Source organism: Mauremys reevesii, linkage group 22 (genome assembly GCF_016161935.1).
Source record: "Mauremys reevesii isolate NIE-2019 linkage group 22, ASM1616193v1, whole genome shotgun sequence".
Classification (NCBI taxonomy): Eukaryota; Metazoa; Chordata; order Testudines; family Geoemydidae; genus Mauremys; species Mauremys reevesii.
The window spans coordinates 15778775-15805041 of NC_052644.1; the positions used below are offsets into that span (position 1 = coordinate 15778775).

General features: G+C 45.1%; 1 long non-coding RNA gene across 1 annotated transcript; it reads left to right on the forward strand.

Moving 5' to 3' along the window:
* The first annotated feature begins 6236 nt into the window (after positions 1-6236).
* On the forward strand, positions 6237-22269 carry LOC120388573. Its single transcript, XR_005590594.1, has 4 exons — positions 6237-6257; positions 9003-9023; positions 21744-21770; positions 22188-22269. It is a non-coding gene; the product is annotated as an uncharacterized LOC120388573 (long non-coding RNA).
* Positions 22270-26267: the final 3998 nt, after the last annotated feature.

The window sequence follows — 26267 nt, forward strand, 5'->3', positions numbered from 1 at the left end:
AGAATAACACCCTGGAAATGATACCATATTTAATTTCTAGTAGTCCCTGTGCACTAAGTATGTCAAGTGCACACGTATAACCTAAGGTGGCTGTATGCTATGCTGATAGCAGGCCTGGAACAGCACAACTTCTTTAAAGCCTGTCAGTCTGTGCTGTGTGACCAAGAACTCCCAGTGGGGTTGCTGCTTGGGGGTATGTAGAACATCCACAGCGCAGGAGGAGTAGAGCTGGTCAGGGGAGTTGGGGAAAAGTGGAGCTGGGGAGTGCAGAAAAGATGTGTGGTGGATGGCAGAGTTGAAGGGGGTGGGATGGGTGTGTGGCTGGGAAGCACAAAATGAATTGATGGGGGCTGGGAGGGAGCACAGAATTAATTATTTTGATTTTTGGGAGAAGCTGGAAGTTCTACACTGTAAAAGAGCACTTTACACCAATGTGTGAAATCTGATCTCAGCTGGATATTCTGTCAAGCGCTCCTGCAGCAGGGACAAAATCATCTTACTCACTGTAAATATCTGAGAGTTAGCAACACTGATTGTCACTCACATGGGTGATGGCAGAGGGAGTCCAGAAACCAGAAGACAAGCCAAAAAATGTTATTGTGTTTTTAATCCTGTGAGGGTTTTGTTTGGGGGAGGGGATTATTTGTCATTTTTGAACCTTTTGGGTTGGCAATGCTATCTTACTTTGATATGCCAATGTTACTGTGTGTAGTAATAGGGTAGTGGACTCTGTGAGCCCTCTGGTGGTTCTCACAAGGTTCTATAATTTTGAAGCAACCACAAACCACTCAGGGCAGGAGTAGATATGCATCTAGTCATTACCTGCATGGTAATATTTAATAAACAGAGTTATTTGGGTCCCAGCTGTGCCATGTGGTTTCTCCATACTGCAATTGTTATGCAAAGAGCAATAGGCACAATAAATGGAAATGAGGCTGGGCACCTAATCCAGGAACACAGTGAAACAGAGAGTGACAAGTGAAACACCTAGTGAAAGTGGAAGTAAAAGGAAACTGGAACCACTGGGCATTAAACTGCTCAGTGGGGGCAAAACTATTAAGAATGCCTGATTGTTTTGGGAAAATGCAATTGTTTGCAGGCTCATTAAAGGACCAGTCCCCTTTACTGACAGGAAGTGTATAAATGGTTAATGATTCGGATGATGAGAAAAAGGTGGTGGTTGTACATAGTTTCATGGGAGCTTAAATTTATAACCTGCTGCCCACCGTAAGAACTCATATTAAACCCAAAGACAAAACATCTGCTGCATGGAGATGTGTGAATAATAGACTTTTTGGTACATTAGCAATTCCAAAAATCCCCCGCCCCCAAAACATGCTTTTGAGTCAGAAGAAACATTTTGCTTTCTTTGACAAAATCATATTTTTCCTTTTAGATGTTGACCTTTTTAAAAATAACATTTAAGGAATTTTTTTAAATGAAAAGTTGTTTTGAACTGAAAAATTGAAACATTTTCTTTAGACAGTGTCAAAATGAAACATTTTGATTTCTTTTTTCAGAAAAAAATGACACAAATTCATGAAATGTTTCAGTGTTTTTGAATCTGCATATTTGGCCAAAATGTGATTTGGCTGAAAAATTTGGCCCTGCCCTATTGCTGAGATGGTGATTACAGAGCACTTCTGTTTTTATAAATGGAATCTAAACAAAAATGAAGCCATTCTTGAATAGGTGGCTGATTTAAGGATATTAATAGAGGACTGTAAATTTAGAGAGATCTGAAATTTTACATGAAGGGACCAGTATACAAAAGAAAGTGCACATTTTCTGCCAAGTGCCAATGGCAGCAAACAGCATTGAGTTCAATCTGTCTAGGGCCTGATCTACAGCACGAGTTCATATTGAATTTAGCAGTCTTAAATCTCATTAACCCTGCACCCATCCACACAACGAAGCCCTTTATATGAATATAAAGGGCTCTTAATACCAGTATCTCTAATCCTCCCCGACAAGGGAAGTAGCGCTGAAATCGGTGTTGCCATTTCGGATTAGGGTTAGTGTGGCTGCAATTCAATGGTATTGGCCTCCGGGTGCTATCCCACAGTGCACCATTGTGACTGCTCTAGGCAGCAATCTGAACTCGGATGCACCAGCCAGGTAGACAGGAAAAGCCCAGTGAACTTTTGAATTTCATTTCCTGTTTGCCCAGCGTGGAGAGCTGATCAGCACAGGTGACCATGCAGTCCCAGAATCCAAAAAGTACTCCAGCATGGACCGTACCAGAGATACTGAATCTGATCTCTGTATGGGGAGACAAATCTGTTCTATCAGAACTCCGTTCCAAAAGATGAAATGCCAAAGCATCTGAAAAAATCGCCAAGGCTTTGATAGACAGAAGCCACAGCAGGGACTCAACACAGTGCTGCATGATAAGCATAACGGAAAGCCAAAGAATCAAATGGACGCTCATGGAGGGAGGGAGGGGGGACTGAGTACTCAATCTATCCCACAGTCCCTGCAGTCTCCGAAAACCATTTGCATTCTTGGCTGAGCTCCCAATGCCTGAAGGGTCAAAAACATTGTCGCGGGTGGTTCAGGGTATATGTCATCAATCTCCCACCACCCCCCCTCCTGTGAAAGAAAAGGGAAAAAATTGTTTCTCGCCTTTTTTCATGTCACTGTATGTCTACTGGATGCTGCTGGTAGACGCGGTGCGGCAGCGCTGAACAGCAGCATCCCCATCTCTTCCTTTCCTGATGGCAAATGGTGCAATAGAGTTGAAAACCATCCTCATCATCCCGTGAGTGCTCCTGGCTGGCCTCGGTGAGGTCGGCCGTGAGCACCTGGGGAAAAATGGGACTCACTCCCGGTCATTCCCTTCTTTAAGCTTTGTCTCCTGGAGATTCAGGCTTGGCTGGAATATCATAGCAGCTGGAGGCTGCACTCCTCCCCCCTACCCCATTTAATGTCTAATGGAGATTCCGTCCTGCCTGGAATATCATAGCAGCTGGAGGCTGCCTCCCTCTTCCCCGCCCTCCCACACAAATGGGGAGATAACTGCCATGGTAGCCCAGGAGGGGTGTGAGAGGAGGGAAGCAACAGGTGGGGTTGTTGCAGGGGCACCTCCTAGAATAGCATGCAGATCATCATTTCTGCGGGATGTTGGGCTCTGACCCGGAGCGGACATTTGCCTAACTGGTTCTTTAGTAGGCTTGCCTGATATTCTAGGCAGGACTGACTCTATCTTTAGACAAAATGTAAAGAAGGGAATGACCTGGGGAGTCATTCCCATTTTTGTCCATGCGCCCCTGGCCGACCTCACCGAGGCCAGCCAGGAGCACCCATGACAGCAGCAGATGGTACAATAGGACTGGTAACTGTCTCTGCTAACTTGCAAAGGCAAGTGAATGCTGCTGTGTAGCACTGCAGTACTGCATCTGTTAGCAACATCCAGTAGACCTAAGGTGACAGTGAAAAAAGGATAAATGAGGTCCATAGTTGCCGTGCTATGGCATCTGCCACGACAATCCAGGGAAAAGGGCGCAAAATGATTGTCTGCCATTGCTTTCACGGAGGGAGGATTGACTGACGATATTTACCCAGTATCACCGGCGACACTGTTTTTGCCCCATCATTGTGGCATTGTGATCTCAACCCAGAATTCCAATTGGGGTCAAATTACCCCAAATTTGGATCTGTCACCAAGCCAGCTCCCCCATATGGCACACCAAATTTCAAGTCACTCCAAGGAGCAAGGCTGATTCTAGGAGAGTTGAGATTAGGGTGACCAGATGTCCCAATTTTATCGGGACTGTCAAAAATATGATGGCTTTGTGTTACATAGGACCCTATTACTCCGCATCCATCCATCCAGATTTTTCACAATTGCTCTCTGGTCACCATAGTCGAGCGATAAACAAAAACCTGGTCTAAACCTTAACTAAAGGAGACCTTGTCATAGGCTATAATAAGTATTATCATTTTATGTTTATACACTCTAGGGAAGGCAATTCTTCCTAAAAGAAAAGTTAACTAAAATAATATCTGCTTATCTACTTCTAATATTTTACTTCTGAAAGAAAAAAATGTTTTATATAAATGTTGTTACATTTATTTCCTCTTGACATTGTTGCATATTGACAATCTGTGGTTTGTTTGTCTAGCCTCAAAAAACTGGAACCCAGGTAAGTTTGCATTGGCTTTTCAACAGCTTGTACTTGAGTCTCTCCCACTACACTGTTTAATGGGGATATATTATTGCTTAGTAGTTTTATTTTCTAATTTCTTGAAAATGCCATTAAACAATCCACCAAATCTGGAAAAATAAACATACACTAAATATATCTTTTTTAATGTGCAGATACACACAAAATAGAAATGAGTAAATTTTCATTCTTGTTTGAACAGTTACATTGAGAAGGCCACATTCTACCCTAAGACTCACCTGTGCTTCAATGTAACTGAGGGTAGAAACTGAACTACAGAGGATCGACAAAAATGAGCCATGTGGGATTTCATCTCACCTGTGCTACCCCCAAAAATAGTGTATTACTCAGAAGTGTTTTCAGTGAAACACACAGTGCAGTGATTAATGAGTGAATTGTTTCACAAACTGAAGTTAATTTAAAGGGTTTATTAACATATTGGATAGATTGCACACTGATTTTTTTTCTAAGGTTAATAAATGAAAATGTTACTGGCAAGAAAGAAAGAAAGACTCTGAAATCGGCTGAATGTTTTTCTCAAAATTTGGTTAATATCTGGTCAGGTTTTACCCCCTATTGGTTGGGTAACACTGCCCACCTGGGAGTGGTAGAGGTCTGCATCATGTCTAGAAGTGGTTGTGTGTAGAACACAGTGGGATTTTGGAGTCCCTGTGGCAGTGAGAAAGCGGGGATTCAGGGTTACTGTAGGTCTGAGGTGGATTTAGGAGATTCTGCAGCATTTCCAGTGAGGGGAGCTGGATCAGACCATGAATCAAGGGGTGGGGGAGAATGAGAACGGTTTGGCAGTGGGGGCTGAGTGATGCATGTGCAGCAATTTTTCACCTTAGGAATTGCATCTTAGTTCAAAACAATGTCTGTGAAAAAAGCTGTAAAGATGATTTGGTGATTTTTCTCTCAGACAATGTGTTGCACTTCTCCACCAGGTTGGCAACCTAGGGGCTTGTCTGGATGAACAGTTAGTACCTGGCAAGCTGGGGTGTAAATCGATAGTGCATTAGCTGTCCATGTGGACCCTGCTGGCAGACACTAATGATTCCTTAATGTGCTTTGATATGCTCTGCTTTGAAGCAGAAGCAGTTCAGTGTCCACTAGGGGACTGGAATGAGTTACCTAGGGAGGTGATGGAATTTCCTTCCTTAGAGGTTTTTAAGGTCAGGCTTGACAAAGCCCTGGCTGGGATGATTTAGTAGGGGATTGGTCCTGCTCTGAGCAGGGGGTTGGACTAGATGACCTCCTGAGGTCCCTTCCAACCCTGATATTGTATGATTCTATGATTCTATGACTGTTAGTGTGTGACAGCAGGATGTACACGGACATTTAATACATGACGGGCTATTGCACTGTGGATTTATATCCTAGCTTGCTGTGCACTAACTGTTCACCTAGATAGAACAACCAATACATGACTGAGCATGGGTCTTTCCTTCCTTCCCCCCTGCACTGCATCCCCAGAGAGGGCCAGGTGCATGAGTTAACCCATTCTTCTCCCATGGTCCTTTTGTTCTCCAAGACCTGCAGGTGTCACAAATGGGAGGGCAGTTCAGTGGTCACATTATTAGGGGCTTCTACAACGCGCATCCTTCCCTGTGATATTTTATGTTTGAGGGTGGTGGGAGGTGCATTAATGGAAGTAGGGAACTATTTGTGGAGGTGGGGATGGCCAGGGAGGGTGAGAGGGGATTCTCAACCAGGGAACTGTTGGAGGTTCATCAGATACTGCAACTATGAAGCCAAATGACTAATGCCACCCCTTTGTCATGTGGTGGGCTATTTGCAACATTTCTGTGTGGATATAAGTTCATTTCAATAGATTTACAAGGAAACAAATGACATTCTGTAGTCAAGCCAAAGCCTAAGATGTTACACTACCTCCATTCATGCAGTTGTGCAGGTCAAGAAGATTTCTGGAACTGGATATTAATTCTTATGTACTTGGGAATGTCAAGAATCTCTACTAGATGCAGTACATTATGGTATTGGTTTGCCCATGTTTTATTAGAAGTGGTGTGTGAATGTACTTAAACATGAGGCTTTTCTTTTCTTTTCCAGAAGGAAAGGACAATAAGAAGAGTAAGTTTGAACTGATATTGGGACAGTTATATTCGTAGGAGAACTATGTACCTTCACTACAGCAATAACATTTTACTCACTTTAACAACTTGGGTGGTTTGTGACCTTTAATGGTGTCCTGTATGTAAAAAAGAGGCAGGAACATACTAGGGATCTGCTAAGCACCTGGCACAGGCATATCTACAGAAAAGGCTTCATCTGACTGATCGTGGCATAGGGAATCTGTGAAACCTATGTGCTGGGTATATTGGAGGCAGACAAGTTTCCACTCAGATACATAAAATAGAGTATTGCTCAGGGTGAAGAGTTTTCAATCTATTGCCAAGAAAAACAGTTATTCTTTGGACTTGTCCACAAGGGGAGATTGACTGGCATAATTATTCCAGAACAACTCCCAATTTGGACGCTTCTATTCTGGAGGGAAAAAATGCCTTTTATCCAGGTTCACTTGCTCTATTTTGGAAGTGGATTAAGCTAAAGTGAAAAGGCCCTTTTTCTGGAAAAAGAGTGTCCACGAGGGAGTTACCCAGAATAGCTATAGAGCTTTAAATTCATACCTTATGTTATTCCGAGATAACTTCCTCATGTAGGCAAGCCCTTATTTGAAAGGTTTGGCCCCAAGGTTTGCTAGCAGGCCACTCTGCAGGCGGGGCATATGCAAGTTCTTCTTTGATTTAGTTTCTGCTGGTTTTATGCATTACTGGAGGAGCTTGTAGAACATCAGGCTACTGTGTTTTGGGCAGACCCATATGCCTCATGGTTGGAGAAATCTTGTGAGGAGTCCATTACTGGTGGAGATTGTTAATATGTTCCTTAGGGAGGGCAAGTTGCCTGCATCTCTCACACAGGCCTCTCTTTCTAGGCCTCTGCTTAACAACCCTTTTCTTTACACTTTCAGGTTTATTAATTTGCACCTACCCAAGTACCCACACAGGGACTTAGGGGTTGTGACACTGAGCATCACAACACCTAACACCTAACTTTTAGGCACCTAGCAAATTACTGTGATAATGATGGAATCCCCTTAAACCTGAGTTAGGCACCTAAACTCCCTGCACAATGCTTGAGGAGACATAGGCACTTTAAAATAGATCTACAAAACCCAGCATGATAGGCAGGGAGTCACCTATGCCAGACAATGAGGGATGCCAATGAGAGAGGTGTGCGCTAAACCCCACTCCTCTCATAAAGACAGGCAACAAAGTTCAGGCTTCAATGTCTGTTTGCAATCGGCAGCCAGCTCTAGCTCTGCTCTACACTACAGACTGACATCAGTATTATTGTGTCACTCAGCGTGAATAATCCACACCCCGAGCAATGTTGTTAAACTGACCTAACTGCCCCATGCACAGCATTATGTTGAGGGGAGGGCTTCTGCTGCTGACACAGCTACTGCCTCTCATAGGCTATGTCTACACTACCACTTACGTCGATATAACTTACATCACTCCAGAGTGTTGGTGTACCACCAGTATAGCTACCACCACTCATTGGGGGCGGATTAGTTATGTTGATGGGAGCGCTCTCCCCTGTCGGCATAGAGCAGCTACACTTGAGATCTTACAGCAGCGTAGCTGCATTGGTATAGTGGAGCTGCTGTAAGATCTCTAGTGTAGGCATAGCCTTAGGGAGGTGGATTAACTATACCCCTGTGGGAGCTCTCTGCCATCAGCCTAGAGAGTCTTTATTAAAGCGCTACAGCTGCAGCCTTTTAAGTGTAGACCTGCCCCTAGGCATGGAAGCTGTTTGTTGCAAGAAACACCATAGGTGGGGATAGTAGCTACTGCCTTATTATTTTTAGCCGAGGGGTTAGTGCACTCAGCTGGGATGTGGGAGACCCAGGTTCAATTCCTACTTTTCTCTTATGGGGGACAAAGGATTTGAACTCTAGATTCCTACCTTTCAGGTGAATGCTGTAACCACAGTGCTACAGGATAGTCTGACATGGTGTTCTCTCAATCTCTCCTGGTGCACCTGTTCCACTTTGGATAACTAATTAAATGATCACTGAGCCAGAGAAAGAAAAAATAAGACTTATTCTGTAACCTGGTGGTTAGGAAAATGGGACCCAGGGACCCTCTTGTGCTACACAAAGAGGCTACAGTAAGAAATAAACATCATGGCAGAAAAAAGGAACTCTGAATGGATTCCTCCTCAATATATTTCACCATTGTTGTTGTTTTTTTATTGTTTTCTGTGTGTCCAAAACATTCAGCAAATGTACAGGAATCCATTTTAAGTTCAGTTCTGCAAGAAATTCCCTCTGAAATCTGTCTCTCAAAGCAAGCCTCAGCCACCTTTCATATTCCCCTTGGTGGAAAGCCACCCTACCCCCGCACCACCACACACCATCCCTTTACATGTATGTATAAAGAGATATGAAGAACTTACTCTTAGAAATATGGGAGCAAAATATTTTTTTCTCTAACAATGATTTTTTATTTATCTTATGGGATGTGTCTGAATTCCAGAAATAGGGAACGTGTAGAATCTCTAAAGCTGTGGTAATGCTCAGGATTTCCTGTATTGCAGTAACAGGGGGAGATTTACAGTTGAAAGCTGAGTCTGGTTGGGAATTTTTTTAGAATGGACTTCACAAAAATGTCAGATTGGAATTTGCCATTAATCGCTTGAATGGGTTCAAGATCAGGCACAATGGGAGACTATGTGTGTATGGGCATGGAGCTGAGAAACACTTATGTTTAACCAATGAGAAATGTTCTCTCTTTCTTTCTATTCACATAGGTGGGAAATAAACCGAAGAAGGTAAGGTTTCCCAGAACCCTATTTTCCCTTCAGCCAGGTCAAATGTCACTCGGTCATATGGAGACTAGAGAAAGGCGCAGGCAAATGGATATTTTGGATGCCACTTGAAGACATCTGCCACTGTAGCAGCAAGAGGTGCTTCATGGGAATGCTGAGCTTATAGCAGAGTGAATCCCTCTGGAAGCAGAGATTTGTCTATTTTGCTAATTTTCAAACTATTTTGCTGGATTAGGTTGTTAATTGTAGAAAGTTGCTCTCTTCAAACACACACACATATTGTTTAAACCTCTTTGTCAGCATTAATGTGGGCAAATTGGAGAGAGTCTGGGAGAGAACAACAAAACAAAGAGGTTTAGAAAAATGGGCAGATTTAGTCATGAGAAAAGAAACCTGAGGGGGGATCTGATAACAGTCTTGAAATATATTATAGGCTTTTATAAAGAGGACAATGTATTGTTCTTCCTGTCCACTGAAGGTAGCACAAGAAGCAATAGGCTTACTCTGCAACAAGGGAGATTCGGGTTTCATATTAGGAGAAACTTTCTAACTACAAGGTAATTAAGCTCTGGAATAGGTTCCAAGGGAGGTTGTGGAATTCCTATTGTTGGAAGTTTTTAAGAACAGGTTGGACAAGCACTTGTCAGGTATGGTCTAGGTTTACTTGGCCTTGCCTCAGCTCAGGGAGCTGGACTAGATGACCTCTTGAGGTACCTTTAAGCCCTACATTTCTATGATTCAATGATAAAATCTGGCATTAGCATGGCCTGCTATGTGACACTGTCAGGAGCACTAAGATCTCTAGGGGTCTGTGGAAACTCCAATTTATCCATCTGTTTTTGTTGTTGTTGTTAAGATAAGATCCAAATGGCCAAGGACTGAAGTCTGCAATTTGAAACTGCAGCCTGTCGATATTTCTCACTGATGAGCATTGTACAGACTTGCTCTAGAGAAGCCTGCTCTAGATTTAGCCAAGGTCTGAACTGTTGAAAATCACACACTGAGAATGCAGAGTGGGCTATTCTGTTAAAGAGAGATGCCCTGCATTGAGGGCCTAGCTCAGATTAACTACTCAACAAGGACAAGTGCAGAGTCCTGCATTTAGGATGGAAGAATCCCATTCACTGTTACAGACTAGGGACCGAATGGCTAGGAAGTAGTTCTGAAGAAAAGGACCTAGGGGTTACAGTGGACGAGAAGCTGGATATGAGTCAACAGGGCCACCCAGAGTGGGGGGGGCAAGTGGGGCAATTTGCCCCAGGCCCTGGGCTCTGCAGGGGCCCCCAAGAGAACGGGTGAGGCTCCCGCCCTGGCCCGACCCCGCCTCCGCCCCTCTCCCAGAGCTTCAGCGTACCCAGGACCGTCCCTGAACAGCGGTGCAGCGTGGCTCTGGTGGGGCCTGAGCTCCTCCCCGCTCAGAGCTGCGTGGTGAGGGGGCAGGGCTGGGAGCTCAGGCCCCGTCGGAGCCATGCTGCACCGCTGTTCAGGGACACTCCTGGATATGATGCGCTGAGGCTCCAGGTGAGGGAGGAGCCGGGGGTAAGGGGCTGGAGGGGTTGGATAAGGGGCAGGGAGTCCCAGGGACAGGATGGGGGCAGAGGCCGGGGGGGTGGTCAGGGGACAGAGAATGGGGGGGTTGGATCGTGGGCATTCTGGGGGTCTGTCAAGACTCAGCAGGGGGGGTGGATAGGGGTTGGGGCAATCAGGGGACTGGGATCAGGGGTGGGGTCCCGAGGTGGTGGTTGAGGGGTCTCTGGGGGATGGTGAGGGGGCAAGGCATTAGGGATCTATTATCGACCACCTGACCAGGACAGTAATAGTGATGATGAAATGCTAAGGGAAATTAGAGAGGCTATCAAAATTAAGAACCCAATAATAGTGGGGGATTTCAATTATCCCCATATTGACTGGGAACATTTCACTTCAGGACGAAATGCAGAGATAAAATTTCTCGATACTTTAAATGACTGCTTCATGGAGCAGCTGGTACGGGAACCCACAAGGGGCGAGGCGACTCTAGATTTAATCCTGAGTGGAGCGCAGGAGCTGGTCCAAGAGGTAACTATAGCAGGACCGCTTGGAAATAGTGACCATAATACAATAGCATTCAAAATCCCTGTGGTGGGAAGAACATCCCAACTGCCCACCACTGTGGCCTTTAATTTCAAAAGGGGGAACTATACAAAAATGAGGGGGTTAGTTAGACAAAAGTTAAAAGGTACATTGACTAAAGTGAAATCCCTGCAAGTTGCGTGGGCCCTTTTTAAAGACACCATAATAGAGGCCCAACTTCAATGTATACCCCAAATTAAGAAAAACTGTAAAAGAACTAAAAAAGAGCCACCGTGGCTTAACCACCATGTAAAAGAAGCAGTGAAAGATAAAAAGACTTCCTTTAAAAAGTGGAAGTCAAATCCTAGTGAGGCAAATAGAAAGGAGCACAAACGCTGCCAACTTAAGTGCAAGAGTGTAATAAGAAAAGCCAAAGAGGAGTTTGAAGAACGGCTAGCCAAAAACTCCAAAGGTAATAACAAAATGTTTTTAAAGTACATCAGAAGCAGGAAGCCTGCTAAACAACCAGTGGGGCCCCTTGACGATGAAAATACAAAAGGAGCGCTTAAAGATGATAAAGTCATTGCGGAGAAACTAAATGGATTCTTTGCCTCAGTCTTCACGGCTGAGGATGTTAGGGAGATTCCCAAACCTGAGCTGGCTTTTGTAGGTGACAAATCTGAGGAACTGTCACAGATAGAAGTATCAGTAGAGGAGGTTTTGGAATTAATTGATAAACTCAACATTAACAAGTCACCGGGACCAGATGGCATTCACCCAAGAGTTCTGAAAGAACTCAAATGTGAAGTTGCGGAACTATTAACTAAGGTTTGTAACCTGTCCTTTAAATCGGCTTCAGTACCCAATGACTGGAAGTTAGCTAATGTAACGCCAATATTTAAAAAGGGCTCTAGGGGTGATCCCGGCAATTACAGACCGGAAGTCTAACGTCGGTACCGGGCAAATTAGTTGAAACAATAGTAAAGAATAAAATTGTCAGACACATAGAAAAACATAAACTCTTGAGCAATAGTCAACATGGTTTCTGTAAAGGGAAATCGTGTCTTACTAATCTATTAGAGTTCTTTGAAGGGGTCAACAAACATGTGGACAAGGGGGATCCGGTGGACATAGTGTACTTAGATTTCCAGAAAGCCTTTGACAAGGTCCCTCACCAAAGGCTCTTACGTAAATTAAGCTGTCATGGGATAAAAGGAAAGGTCCTTTCATGGATTGAGAACTGGTTAAAGGACAGGAACAAAGGGTAGGAATTAATGGTAAATTCTCAGAATGGAGAGGGGTAACTAGTGGTGTTCCCCAAGGGTCAGTCCTAGGACCAATCCTATTCAATTTATTCATAAATGATCTGGAGAAAGGGTAAACAGTGAGGTGGCAAAGTTTGCAGATGATACTAAACTTCTCAAGATAGTTAAGACCAAAGCAGATTGTGAAGAACTTCAAAAGATCTCACAAAACTAAGTGATTGGGCAACAAAATGGCAAATGAAATTTAATGTGGATAAATGTAAAGTAATGCACATTGGAAAAATAACCCCAACTATACATACAACATGATGGGGGCTAATTTAGCTACAACGAGTCAGGAAAAGATCTTGGAGTTATCGTGGATAGTTCTCTGAAGATGTCCACGCAGTGTGCAGAGGCGGTCAAAAAGCAAACAGGATGTTAGGAATCATTAAAGGGGATAGAGAATAAGACTGAGAATATATTATTGCCCTTATATAAATCCATGGTACGCCCACATCTCGAATACTGTGTACAGATGTGCTCTCCTCACCTCAAAATGATATTCTAGCACTAGAAAAGGTTCAGAAAAGAGCAACTAAAATGATTAGGGGTTTAGAGAAGGTCCCATATGAGGAAAGATTAAAGAGGCTAGGACTCTTCAGTTTGGAAAAGAGAAGACTAAGGGGGGACATGATAGAGGTATATAAAATCATGAGTGATGTTGAGAAAGTGGATAAGGAAAAGTTATTTACTTATTCACATAATACAAGAACTAGGGGTCACCAAATGAAATTAATAGGCAGCAGGTTTAAAACAAATAAAAGGAAGTTCTTCTTCACGCAGCGCACAGTCAACTTGTGGAACTCCTTACCTGAGGAGGTTGTGAAGGCTAGGACTATAACAATGTTTAAAAGGGGACTGGATAAATTCATGGTGGCTAAGTCCATAAATGGCTATTAGCCAGGATGGGTAAGAATGGTGTCCCTAGCCTCTGTTCGTCAGAGGATGGAGATGGATGGCAGGAGAGAGATCATTTGATCATTGCCTGTTAGGTTCACTCCCTCAGGGGCACCTGGCATTGGCCACTGTCGGTAGACAGATACTGGGCTAGATGGACCTTTGGTCTGACCCGGTACGTCTGTTCTTATGTTCTTATGTTCTTAAGGAGCAGGATGTATCGGGGATTCTGAGGGGGGGCAGGCAGTTGGGGGGCAGGAAGTGGGTGGGGTTCAGATAGGGGGCAGGGCCAGGATGTTTGGGAGGCACAGCCTTCCCTACCCTCAGGGGCGGCTCCAGGCACCAGCACGCCAAGCGTGTGCCTGGGGCGGCAAGCCACAGGGGGCGCTCTGCCGGTCGCTGCAAGGGCAGCAGGCAGGCTGCCTTCAGCGGCATGCCTGCGGAAGGTCTGCTGGTTCCACGGCTTTGGCGGACCTCCCACAGGCAGACCACCAAATCCATGGGACCAGGGACCTCCCGCAGGCAAGCCGCCGAAGACAGCCTGCCTGCTGTGCTTGGGGCAACAAAATACCTAGAGCCGCCCCTGTCTACCCTAAAGCTCATTAAGCAGTTTGAGGCTTGCAGAAGAGCCAAGCTGTTAGCTTTTCCGTTAGGGCTACCATCCCTTTCACTTCTCAAATGCCAAATTATAGTGTATATTTAATTTCAGTGCCATAGGGAGATTCATGTCAGGGGAGGGTAGCTTCATTTAAAATTAGCCACTGGGGGAGGGATCACATGAAAAGTCCAATATCCTACACCACCTACCTCCTTCCCAACCCTACCAAGGGAGACCACCCCCACCCCCACCCGCCTCCCCTGCATTCTCTGAGGCTTCAGAGGGGTTAATTCAGTGGTTCTCAAACTTTTGTCCTGGTGACCCCTTTTACATAGCAAACCTCTGAGTGTGACCCCCCCTTTATAAATTGAAAACACTTCTTTATATATTTAACACTATTATAAATGCTGGAGGCAAAGCGGGGTTTGAGGTGAAGGCTGACATCTCATGACCCCCAGTAATAACTTTGTGACCCCCTGAGGGGTCCCGACCCCCAGTTTGAGAACCCCTGGGTTAATTTAATTTTAGCACCCTGTGTCCATTCACATGCATGTGCTAGTTTTCACACAGATTCTGGAACAAGCTCAAATGCTCAGTTCGTGGAGTATGTACATAGTCTATACTAAAGACAAACCCACAGTAACTGTCTCCAGTTTGTGAGGGACCCCATGGAGCCATTCTCTAGGAAACAGATAAATGTATGGAGGTTAAGTCCATGAATGGCTCTTAGCCAGAATGGGTAAGGAATGGTGTCCCTAGCCTCTGTTTGTCAGAGGGTGGAGATGGATGGCAGGAGAGAGATCACTTGATCATTACCTGTTAGGTTCACTCCCTCTGGGGCAGTTGGCACTGGGCATTGTCGGTAGACAGGATACTGGGCTGGATGGACTTTTGGTTTGACCCAGTATGGCTGTTCTTATGTTCTAAATGAACCCAAAGTAATGGAGACAGATACGAGTCAAGGAAGCCAGCGGAGTATCATAAACCTGGAAAAATCTCTGACTGGATGAGCTCAGCTTGGTTTGGTCACAAGCTGAGGTGGTTCAAAAGTTTTGGATTTTTTTCAAGCAGAATTTTTTTTATTGTTTCTTTAAACAAACACAGAAAGCAGCAAATATTTGGCCACACACTTCTGAAACCCCAAACCATATTCAGGTTTTGGCACAATAATTTCAGCTTTTCAATTAAAAAAAAATTGAAGGAAAGAAGACATCGTCCATGATTTTTTTTCTGCTTTTTAAAAACCCCTAGTTTTCGATCCAGAAAAAGTTTTGACGGAAAATATTTGTCCAACCCTTTTAATGAGCTTTAGTGCCTTTTAGCACTAGCTGATTCTGAGAACCAGTGATACCTTGTAAAGAAGTTTTTTTCAAAACTGGGCTTGTGCCAAGACACGGAAGGTTTATTTTTCTCAGGGCCACCCATGGAGAGTAGCAAGTGGGGCAATTTGCCCATGCCCAGGCCACAAGAATATAGTATTGCAATTTTTTTTTATGGAAGGGGCCCCCGAAATTGCTTTGCCCCAGGCCCCCTGAATCCTCTGGACGGCCCTGGCCCTTGTTGCCAAGAAGGCTAATGGCATTTTGGGCTGTATAAGTAGGGGCATTGCCACCAGATCAAGGGACATGATCATTCTCCTCTATTCGACATTGGTGAGGCCTCATCTGGAGTACTGTGTCCAGTTTTGAGCCCCACACTACAAGAAGGATGTGGAAAAATTGGAGAGATTCCAGTGGAGGGCAAAAAAAATGATTAGGCGGCTGGAGCACATAACTTATGAAGAGAGGCCAAGGGAACTGGGGTTGTTTAGTCTGCAGAAGAGAAGAATGAGGGGGGATTTGATAGCTGCTTTCAACTACCTGAAAGGGGGTTCCAAAGAGGATGGCTCTAGACTGTTCTCAGTGGTAGAAGATGACAGAACAAGGAGTAATGGTCACAGGTTGCAGTGGGGGAGGTTTAGGTTGGATATTAGAAAAAGTTTTTTCACTAGGAGGGTGGTGAAGCACTGGAATGGGTTACGTAGGGAGGTGGTGGAATCTCCTTCCTTAGAGGTTTTTAAGGTCAGGCTTGACAAAGCCCTGGCTGGGATGATTTAGTTGGGAATTGGTCCTGCTTTGAGCAGGGGGTTGGACTAGATGACCTCCTGAGGTCCCTTCCAACCATGAGATTCTCTGATTCCATGATTCTAACTAGTCTCAGTGATTTATAGGATCTGTGCTATGCCACAGACTACATAGTCTCCTGGGAGCACCCCTTTAATGTGCCAGACCCTCAAGGGACTATTCCACAGTGGCAGGCCATGTGGATTCAGTGCCTCCAAGACTGAGGTTTCAGGCTCCAGCACTCCTATTTTACCCTGGGAGTTCTGACCACCAAATTAAATTAAGACAGACCTTTGTCAGCACCTCAGCAAGTATTTGCAGTGACACCTGCAGCCTCTAGGGTTTATTAGTCAACTGGAACAGAACATCAGGAAGTTGTTACGTTAGCACAGAGATACAAAGCTTAAGACATCATCCAAACTGGCCAAGCCAGGGTTCCATTGAACCATGCTGCTAAAGTAAATATCATGGGTTCCTCTCTGTATCTCTGTCCTGCTGTCTCCCAGTCTGAGATGAGCTCCTATGTCTCTCCAAATGCCAGGTCTTATCCACATCCCCTATCACCTCTTGGTCCATTGTCCTCCTCTGCAAAACAATGCTGAGCTCACACGTTCCACCTGTTGGAATTTCCAGTTGTTAAGTGCCAGCTATTGAATCACTGGGTTCCCCTTGTCTTCCCGCATCTTCCGTCGATATGGGTCAGTTTCAGCTGTCCTCAGTGACCCATTCATACCACCCCAGACAGTTACATGATACACACAACTCATGTCTCCTGCTCTGCCCCAGGAGCAGCATGTTAACTCTTCTGCACCCACAGGGTAGCAATCCCAAGTCAAATGAGTCACTTCCACACATCAGTCATGAAAATATTACAGAAAATCCACATTTTTCACACTGACTCAGCAGACTGGCTCTCGACCTCCTCAGGGTGGGGCTAAACAGATCCTCTTCCTTCATTTTCTCCCCCATGTTCCCTATCCTGCAATTGGATCTCTGCTGTCAACCTTCACACCCGTGCAGACTTCCACTGCAGTCAGCTGGACTCTGCAGGGTTACAGGTTTCACCCACCAAGGACCAACTGCAGACTCAGTACCAAAACTGCCTCCCAGTTATCTGGAGGACCATGCACAGGGTTGTGGACCGGGAGGACCTGCAGATAATGAGTTGGTGGAATGATCTGGACCTAGTTAGGCCACCTCTAAATCTCATCAAACCACACTTAGACTCATAGACTCACAGGGTTGGAAGGGACCTCAGGAGGTCATCTAGTCCAACCCCCTGCTCAAAGCAGGACCAAACCCAACTAAATCATCCCAGCCAGGGCTTTGTCAAGCCTGACCTTAAAAACCTCTAAGGAAGGAGATTCCACTACCTCCCTAGGTAACCCATTCCAGTTCTTCACCACCCTACAAGTGAAAAAGGTTTTCCTAATGTCCAACCTAAACCTCCCCCTCTGCAACTTGAGACCATTACTCCTTGTTCTGTCATCTTCTACCACTGAGAACAGTCTAGATCCATCCTCTTTGGAACCCCCTTTCAGGTAGTTAAAAGCAGCTATCAAATCCCCCCTCATTCTTCTCTTCTGCAGACTAAACAATCCCAGTTCCCTCAGCCTCTCCTCATAAGTCATGTGCTCCAGCCCCCTAATCATTTTTGTTGCCCTCCGCTGGACTCTCTCCAATTTATCCACATCCTTCTTATAGTGTGGGGCCCAAAACTGGACACAGTACTCCAAATGAGGCCTCACCAGTGCTCAGTAGAGGGGAATGATCACATCCCTCAATCTGCTGGAAATGCCCCTACTTATACAACCCAAAATGCCATTAGCCTTCTTGGCAACAAGGGCACACTGTTGACTCATATTCAGCTTTTCATCCACCGTAACCCCTAGGTCCTTTTCTGCAGAACTGCTGCCCAGCCATTCGGTCCCTAGTCTGTAGCAGTGCATGGGATTCTTCCGTAATAAGTGCAGGACTCTGCATTTGTCCTTGTTGAACCTCATCATATTTCTCTTGGCCCAATCCTCTAATTTGTCTAGGTCCCTCTGTATCCTATCCCTACCCTCCAGCGTATCAACCACTCCTCCCAGTTTAGTGTCATCTGCAAACTTGCTAAGGGTGCAGTCCACACCATCCTCCAGATTGTTAATGAAGATATTGAATAAAACCGGCCCCAGCACCGACCGTTGGGGTACTCCACTTGATACCAGCTGCCAACTAGACATGGAACCATTGATCACTACCCGTTGAGCCCGACCATCTAGCCAGTTTTCTATCCACCTTACCATCCATTCATCCAGCCCAGACTTCTTTAACTTGCTGGCAAGTATACTGTGGGAGACTGTATCAAAAGCTTTGCTAAAGTCCAGAAATAGCACATCCACTGCTTTCCCCTCATCCACAGAGCCGGTTATCTCATCATAGAAGGCAATTAGGTTAGTCAGGCATGACTTGCCCTTGGTGAATCCATGCTGACTGTTCCTGATCACTTTCCCCTCCTTTAAGTGGTTCAGGATTGATTCCTTGAGGACCTGTTCCATGATTTTTCCAGGGACTGAGGTGAGACTGAGTGGCCTGTAGTTCCCTGGATCTTCCTTCCTCCCTTTTTTAGAGATGGGCACTACATTAGCTTTTTTCCAGTCGTCCGGGACCTCCCCCGATCGCCATGATTTTTCAAAGATAATGGCCAGTGGCTCTGAATTTCATCGGCCAACTCCTTTAGCACCCTCAGATGCAGCGCATCCGGCCCCATGGACTTGTGCTCGTCCAGCTTTCCTAAATAGTCCCGAACTACTTCTTTCTCCACAGAGAGCTGGTCACCTCCTCCCCATACCATGCTGCAGAGTGCAGCTGCCTGGGAGCTGACCTTGTCTGTGAAGACAGAGGCAAAAAAAGCATTGAGTACACTAGCTTTCTCCACATCCTCCATCACTAGGTTCCCTCCCTCATTCAGCAAGGGGCCCACACTTTCCTTGACTTTCTTCTTGTTACTAACATACCTAAAGAAACCCTTCTTGTTACTCCTAACATCTCCGGCTAGCTGCAACTCCAAGTGTGATTTGGCCTTCCTAATTTCACACCTGCATGCCTGAGCAATACTTTTATACTCCTCCCTGGTTACTTGTCCAATCTTCCACTTCTTGTAAGCTGTTTTTTTGTGTTTAATACGAGCAAGGATTTCACTGTTAAACCAAGCTGGTCGCCTGCCATATTTACTTTTCTTCCTACACATCGGGATGGTTTGTTCCTGCAACCTCAATAAGGTGTCTTTAAAATACAGCCAGCTTTCCTCGACTCCTTTCCCCGTCATGTTATTCTCCCAGGGGACCTTGCCCATCAGTTCCCTGAGGGAGTCAAAGTCTGCTTTTCTAAAGTCCAGGGTCTCTGTTCTACTGCTTTCCTTTTTTCCTTGTGTCAGGATCCTGAACTTGACCATCTCATGGTCACTGCCTCTCAGGTTCCCATCCACTATTGCTTCCTCTACTATTTCTTCCCTGTTTGTGAGCAGCAGGTCAAGAAGAGCTTTTCCCCTAGTTGGTTCCTCAAACACTTGCACCAGGAAATTGTCCCCTACACTTTCCAGAAACTTCCTGGATTGTCTGTGCACCGCTGTATTGCTCTCCCAGCAGATATCAGGGTGATTAATGTCACCCATGAGAACCAGGGCCTGTGATCTAGCAACTTCTGTTAGTTGCTGGAAGAAAGCCTCGTCCACCTCATCCCCCTGGTCTGGTGGTCTGTAGCAGACTCCCACCATGACATTACCCATGTTGTTCATACTTCTAAATTTAATCCAGAGACTCTCAGGTTTTTCTGCAGTTTCATACCGGAGCTCTGAGCAGTCATACTGCTCTCTTACATACAACACAACTCCTGGCCCATGCCTGGGCATCACCAGAATGAGTAAAAAGAATAAAGAGACAAGGTGGGTGAGGTAATAACATTTATTGGACCAACCTCTACTCGGGAGAGAAACAAGCTTACATAGAGATCTTCCTCAGGTCTTGGAAACCCAGAGTGTCACAGCTAAATACAATGTGTAACAAATTGTTTAGCATAAGTGGTTAACACACAGTGTAAGAGACCATTCAAAGTGAAATGGCCCATTAACATTTCTGCAGTCAATAAAAAGGGATCTTATTTGGTTACAGATTCTTGTAATTAGCTATAAATCCAATGTCTTTATTAAGACCATGACTTTTAGTGCCCAGCAAAGTTCTGACTTAATGCTCCCAGGCTCATGTTTTGAAGGTATGCAAGTTTCCTTTGAGGATGAGGTCTGAGAGATCATATATGGAGGGATTGCTAGGATAGACACATGAATGCTACAGACCAATTCCTACTTCCATTGGATGAAAGTCTCCCCTATGCAATGGCATAGATCCCACTTATCCCTTCAAAACAGGGCATATGTGAGTATCTTGTGCTGCGTAATCCTAGCGCTTCCTCGCTGTCCAGAGATGTATTTCACCCCAAATCAGTCTTTACATGTCTTTGAAAGGAGTTAGGCCGTGACAACATGTCTCCAATTATGTGATTTGGAATTTGCCAATGACATCAACAATGGCAGTAGAATCAAGCCCTTTGAGACAGTCACTCTGTGTGGGTGTCCCACATTCAAAATATGAACTGTCTATTACCCTGGCTGATTTTTTGGTATATCTGTCAATTGTGTCTTTTCCACCACCACCTTCCTGCCCCCCTTGAGGTTTGAGGAGGGCAAGACATACACTCCTGCCAATCTGAAGGATGTAGGAGCCCCTCCAAAGCATGTCTTTGGGGGCTGGTAGAGAGGGAATCTCTTCACTACCGCTCGTGATCTAAGGGCCTTGGTGGAGCTAGAGAGGGGAGAGGAGTAGCAGAGACCACATGGATTGACACCTTCCTAGCAGGCACAGTGATGAAAGGGCTGAGCACTTCAGGATCACTCCCACCTTTTTGGTACAGGGAGATGAGAAGGGGGATGGGTTCTACATTAGCTGAGGGAAGAGGCTGTCTCTCAGTATGTGCAGCAGCTCTGACTGGCTGCAAGCAAAGGAGTTGGGCTGGTAGCCAATCAGAGTGGGATTACCCTACAGAAACATCTGAAAACCTGTGGCTTATGGGGAAATCCCATAGACCTGGCAAATTAGGGGCCATCTGAAATCCCAATGAGCTGGGAGGTCTAAGTCAATTAGACTTTGAAAAGTGTCACCCATTTAAAATATAATGTTGTACCTGTACTTACTGATCACACAAACATCTGATTACTTCGGTTGTCTTTGTGCAATGATATTTTATATCTCATCCACTCTTCTCCTCACCACCCTTAAACTCACTCCCATCTTGGTTATTTGGTGGGATCAGGCCTTTCTCTTGTCTCCTCTCCTGTCTCCCTTGTTGCTGCAGCCCATTTTCATCTCTCTCATAGCAGGGAAGCCAGCAGCTCCAGGGAGAGACAATGCATCTCCCCACACTGCCAGACTCACCACACATATTTCCTAGTGATCTGCTGTCTCTGTCTGAAGCTGAGGAGTGAGTGAAGCATGGAACAGACCTGGTGACTCCACGAGAGCCACAAATGCTCCCCAAAACATATAATGACCACAGTGTGTGTGTACCATTAGTGTGCTTTACTTTCTCTTTTCTGCACAAGGAAATCAGTCTGTATTGTGTCTGACATTCTCAGTTATCCTCAACCTGGGCCATTTCTGCTGCCCAAAGGTGGAAAATCAGCAGTATGTGGCTCTTTGAATTCAATGTCTGTTTTTTCTCCCTTTGATTTCAGAGTGGAGAAGGGCTCGCACCTATGCAGGTAACAGAATACACATCTCTCCTGGTAATCAAAAACATATTCATATTATAAAAACCCTAGAAACAGAACATATTGCAATTACAGAGATGAAATCTGAGGCCCTTCTCCATTTCATCTCAGGCTTTTCTCATTCAGTTTCTTCAATGAGTGTAACTTATATCAGAATCTGGCAAAAATATATTTGAGTATCAATAAGATAAATATTCCAGGATCCCTTCCATTTTTGAGCCATGTTCAATCAAATATCAAATCTCTGAAATATTTCAGTGTAACCAAATTGTCAGAATAGAACAAAACCCGATATCAGTCGATACTTTGCCTGAGTAAGGACAGCAGGGATTGGCCCACAAGCCATATCTCCCATGTTTCAGTTTATACTGCAATTAGTCAAGGGTTTCTTAAATTCTCTCTTTGCAGATGACATCACTCTTAATTCAGAAACAGCCCACCCCAATCTCTCCATTTCTCAGGATAAGAAGAAATTTGCTCATGAACCCCAACCTCAAAAAGTTCCACCAACTCCAGAGAGGTTCAACGACTGTGTGTTGAGCTCTGAGGGATTCTCCTCTGGAAAGCACTACTGGGAGGTGGATGTCAGGAGCAGCACAGACTGGGACCTGGGAGTGGCCAGAAAATCAATACAGAAAAAAAGGAAAACTTTCCTTGTCCCCTAAAGAGGGATTCTGGGCTCTGGGTTGGAGTGGGAGAGACTGCTGGACAAAAACTAGTCAATGGACCCGGGTCATGGTGCAAAAAAAGCCCAAGAAAATTGGAGTTTACCTTCGTTACCAAGACAGGGGAGAGGTGACATTTTTTCAATGTAACTGACATGTCTGTGTTGTTCACATTTAATGATTGTTTATTCTCAGTAGAGGTTTATTCATTCTTTAAAAATTCCCACAAAGAAACAACAATGAGAATTTGTTCTTTAAGAGAAGATTAATGCGTTTAAAGTGAAACTGTCAGATTGCCACTCACTTATCCCACTGTATCTTTGAAATCCAATTTCCCATCAGTAAATTTGAATTACATTTTGCCTCTCTATTAATTCTGTGGTGCCATCTCTAGAACAGCACTGTTATTCATTATATGGCTGTGAACCCATGACATCAAGTTTCTCTCCAATAAAATTTAAACTGTAGTTTTTACTCTGTACTTTGTGAGCTGCGATCTTAATTATTTGCTTTCAACAACAAATTATTTTTTTGTTACTTCTGACAAAGACTGTTATTGACTAGGCTGTTAAGGACAGTATATTTCAATAGGAATCAGTCCCCACAATTAGGTTTTCAAGATTTTCAAGAGCTTAACTGCCATTTACCCAGCATGAGAATCCCTAGAAAATCTGACAAAAACTGTCACAGTGGGAGCTGCTGGATGGATATTAATGGGCAAAAAAATCCATCCTGTCTCACACATTCATTTTTCTCTTAGAGACACCCCCCCCACCAAACTTATAACTAATGTAGGGCTTGTGACTGGCCTGTGTAGCTACACAACAGGGTAAGGGAATATAAATTACCCCCCATCCCTCTACACAGCCACACAGGACTTACTGTCATAGTTACAAGGCAGCTGCATCTCTGACCCCTTTCTATTCCCTCTGAGAGCTCCCACCCTGAGACCTCTTGCTCTCACCTTTCTCAGGGTACGTCTACACTATGGGACTATTCCGAATTTGCATAAACCGGTTTTGTAAAACAGATTTTATAAAATCGAGTGTGCGCGGCCACACTAAACACATTAAATCGGTGGTGTGCGTCCACGGTCCGAGGCTAGCGTCGATTTCTGGAGCATTGCACTGTGGGTAGCTACTCCGTAGCTATCCCATAGTTTCCGCAGCCTCCCCCGCCTCCCCTCCCCCGCCCCTTTGAATTTCCGGGTTGAGAAATTCATTGTCGCGGGTGGTTCTGGGTAAATGTCGTCAGTCACTCCTTCCGCTGGGAAAGCAACGGCAGACAAGCATTTCATGCCTTTTTTCCCTGGATTGCCCTGGAAGATGCCATAGCATGGCAATCATGGAGCCTGTTTAGCCTTTTGTGACTGTCACCGTATGTGTACTAGATGCCGCTCACAGAGGCGATTCAGCAGCGCTACACAGCAGCATGCTTTTGCTTTTGCATGATAGCAGGGATGGTTATCAGCCATATTGCACCATCTACCATACCATAAATTGGTAATAAGATGATTGTGGCTACCAGTCCTTTTGCACTGTTCCATTTGCTGCTGTCATAAGTGCCCCTGGCTGCTCTTAGCCAGGGGCGCAAAAGCCAAAGTTGGGAATGACTCCCTGAGTCAATCCCTCCTTTTTGGTATCTAAAAATAGAATCAGTCCTGCCTAGAATATGGGCAAGTCCCCTAGAATATGGGCAAGTCCCCTAGTCCTGCCTAGAATATGGGCAAGTGTACTAGAGAACCACTGTATCAAAGAACCAAAGAGCACAGCTGCTCTGTGTCAGATCCTGCAGAAATTATGAGCTGTATTCTATTCACAGGGGGTGCTCCTGCAACAACCCCAACTGTTGATTCTGTTCTTCCCTCAGCCTTCCTGGGCTACCGTAGCATTGTCCCCCCACTTGTGTGATGAAGTAATAAAGAATGCAGGAATAAAACACCGTGATTTGTTAGTGAGATATGAGTGGAAGGCAGCCTCCAGCTGCTATGATAGTCCAGACAGGACAGTAAGGAGTGTGTAGGAGAGGAGCCCAGCATCCCTCTGCTAGTTCAGGGGCACTTGAATCTTTTCTTTACACATGAAGGGTGGGGGCTGATGGAGCTCAGCCCCCTGTTTCTATGACAATGATGGTTATCAGCCATATTGCACCATCTACCATGAAAAATTAGGACCAGGCACCCTTGATTGACCTAACAGATGCTGGTCATCATGGTTACCAGTCCTTTTGCACTGCCCCTTTTGCCAATAGGCTGATGATGAGGACGGGTACCTGTCGTATTGCACCATCAGCCACCCATGGCAGGGCGAAGCAAGGATGTTGGGGTTCAGTGCTGCAGCATCGGGTCTATCTGCAGCATTCAGTAAAGATAGGGTGACATGTTAAAGAGTCAAGAGAGGATTGTTTTCCCTTTCACTTCTGGGGGTGGGTGGGGGGGTGCGTAAATTGCCGAGCTATGCCCTGACCCACCGCGGACACTGTGTTTGACCCTAGAAGCATTTGGAGCTCAGCCAAGAATGCAAATACTTTTCGGAGACTGCAGGAACTGTGGGATAGCTTGAGTCCTCCAGTCCATGAGCGTCCATTTGATTCTTGGGCTTTTCGTTACGTTTGTCACGCAGCAGTGCGCTGAGCCCCTGCTATGGCGTCTGTCTGGAGATTTTTTAAAAATGATTTTGAATTTCGTCTTCTGTAACGGAGCGCTGATAGAACAGATTTGCCTGCCCTTACAGCGATCACATACGCATGGTCCATGCGGGAGCTCTTTCTTTATTTTGATTTTTAACTGCATCGCCACCCGTGCTGATCGGAGCTCCACGCTGGGCAAACAGGAAATATTCAAAAGTTCGCGGGGCTTTTCCTGTCTACCTGGCCACTGCATCCGAGTTCAGATTGCTGTCCAGAGCGGTCAGTGGTGCACTGTGGGATAGCTCCCGGAGGCCAATACCGTCGATCAGCGTCAACACTAACCCTAATCCGATATGTTAATACCGATACTAGCGTTACTCCTCTCGTTAGGGAGGAGTACAGAAACCGGTTTAAAGAGCCATTAAAATCGATATATGGTGCCTCCTAGTGTGGACGGTTGTGGCGTTAAATCGGTTTTACGCTCCTAAAACCGGTTTAAACGCCTAGTGTAGACCAGGCTTCAGGGTGGAACCTCATGAGTCTTCAACACTTAGACAGAGATCTGACTATAGTAACTTGACCATACCATCCACTTACCACCCTTCAGTCCATTCTTACACTGGGCAACTTCTTGATCCTCCATTCAGGAACCTGTGACCCAATGAAACTGACCAAAAGCCTTTTAAAACTGAAGTGCTTTTATTTAGCACTTGTGTAGTTTGAATAGTCTATGAGCCTTCTGTTTCTGGTCACGATAGTCTATGAACCAGAAGCTGCCAGAAACGGGTCAGAGCAGCAGTATGTACATACCTAGACTTGTCTAGATTTAGTAAACTCGTTTATTTGGAATCGGCTGTGCCTGTGTGGTTTCTTTATATTGTTTTAGCTTTGTAAGGAGCAGATGACAGAAGCAGAATCTCCTTCCTTAGAGGTTTTTAAGGTCAGGCTTGACAAAGCCCTGGCTGGGATGATTTAGTTGGGAATTGGTTCTGCTTTGAGCAGGGGGTTGGACTAGATGACCTCCTGAGGTCCCTTCTAACCCTAATATTCTATGAGTCCATGATTCTATGACACAATGATTGGTAACAAGGAGGGAAGCCCAATCCCAGTGTACTGCAGAACAGAGAATAACTGCAGAGTCCTAGACTAAAAAGAAACTGCAGCCACAGGGACTGTGAAAAAACCAATTATTCAG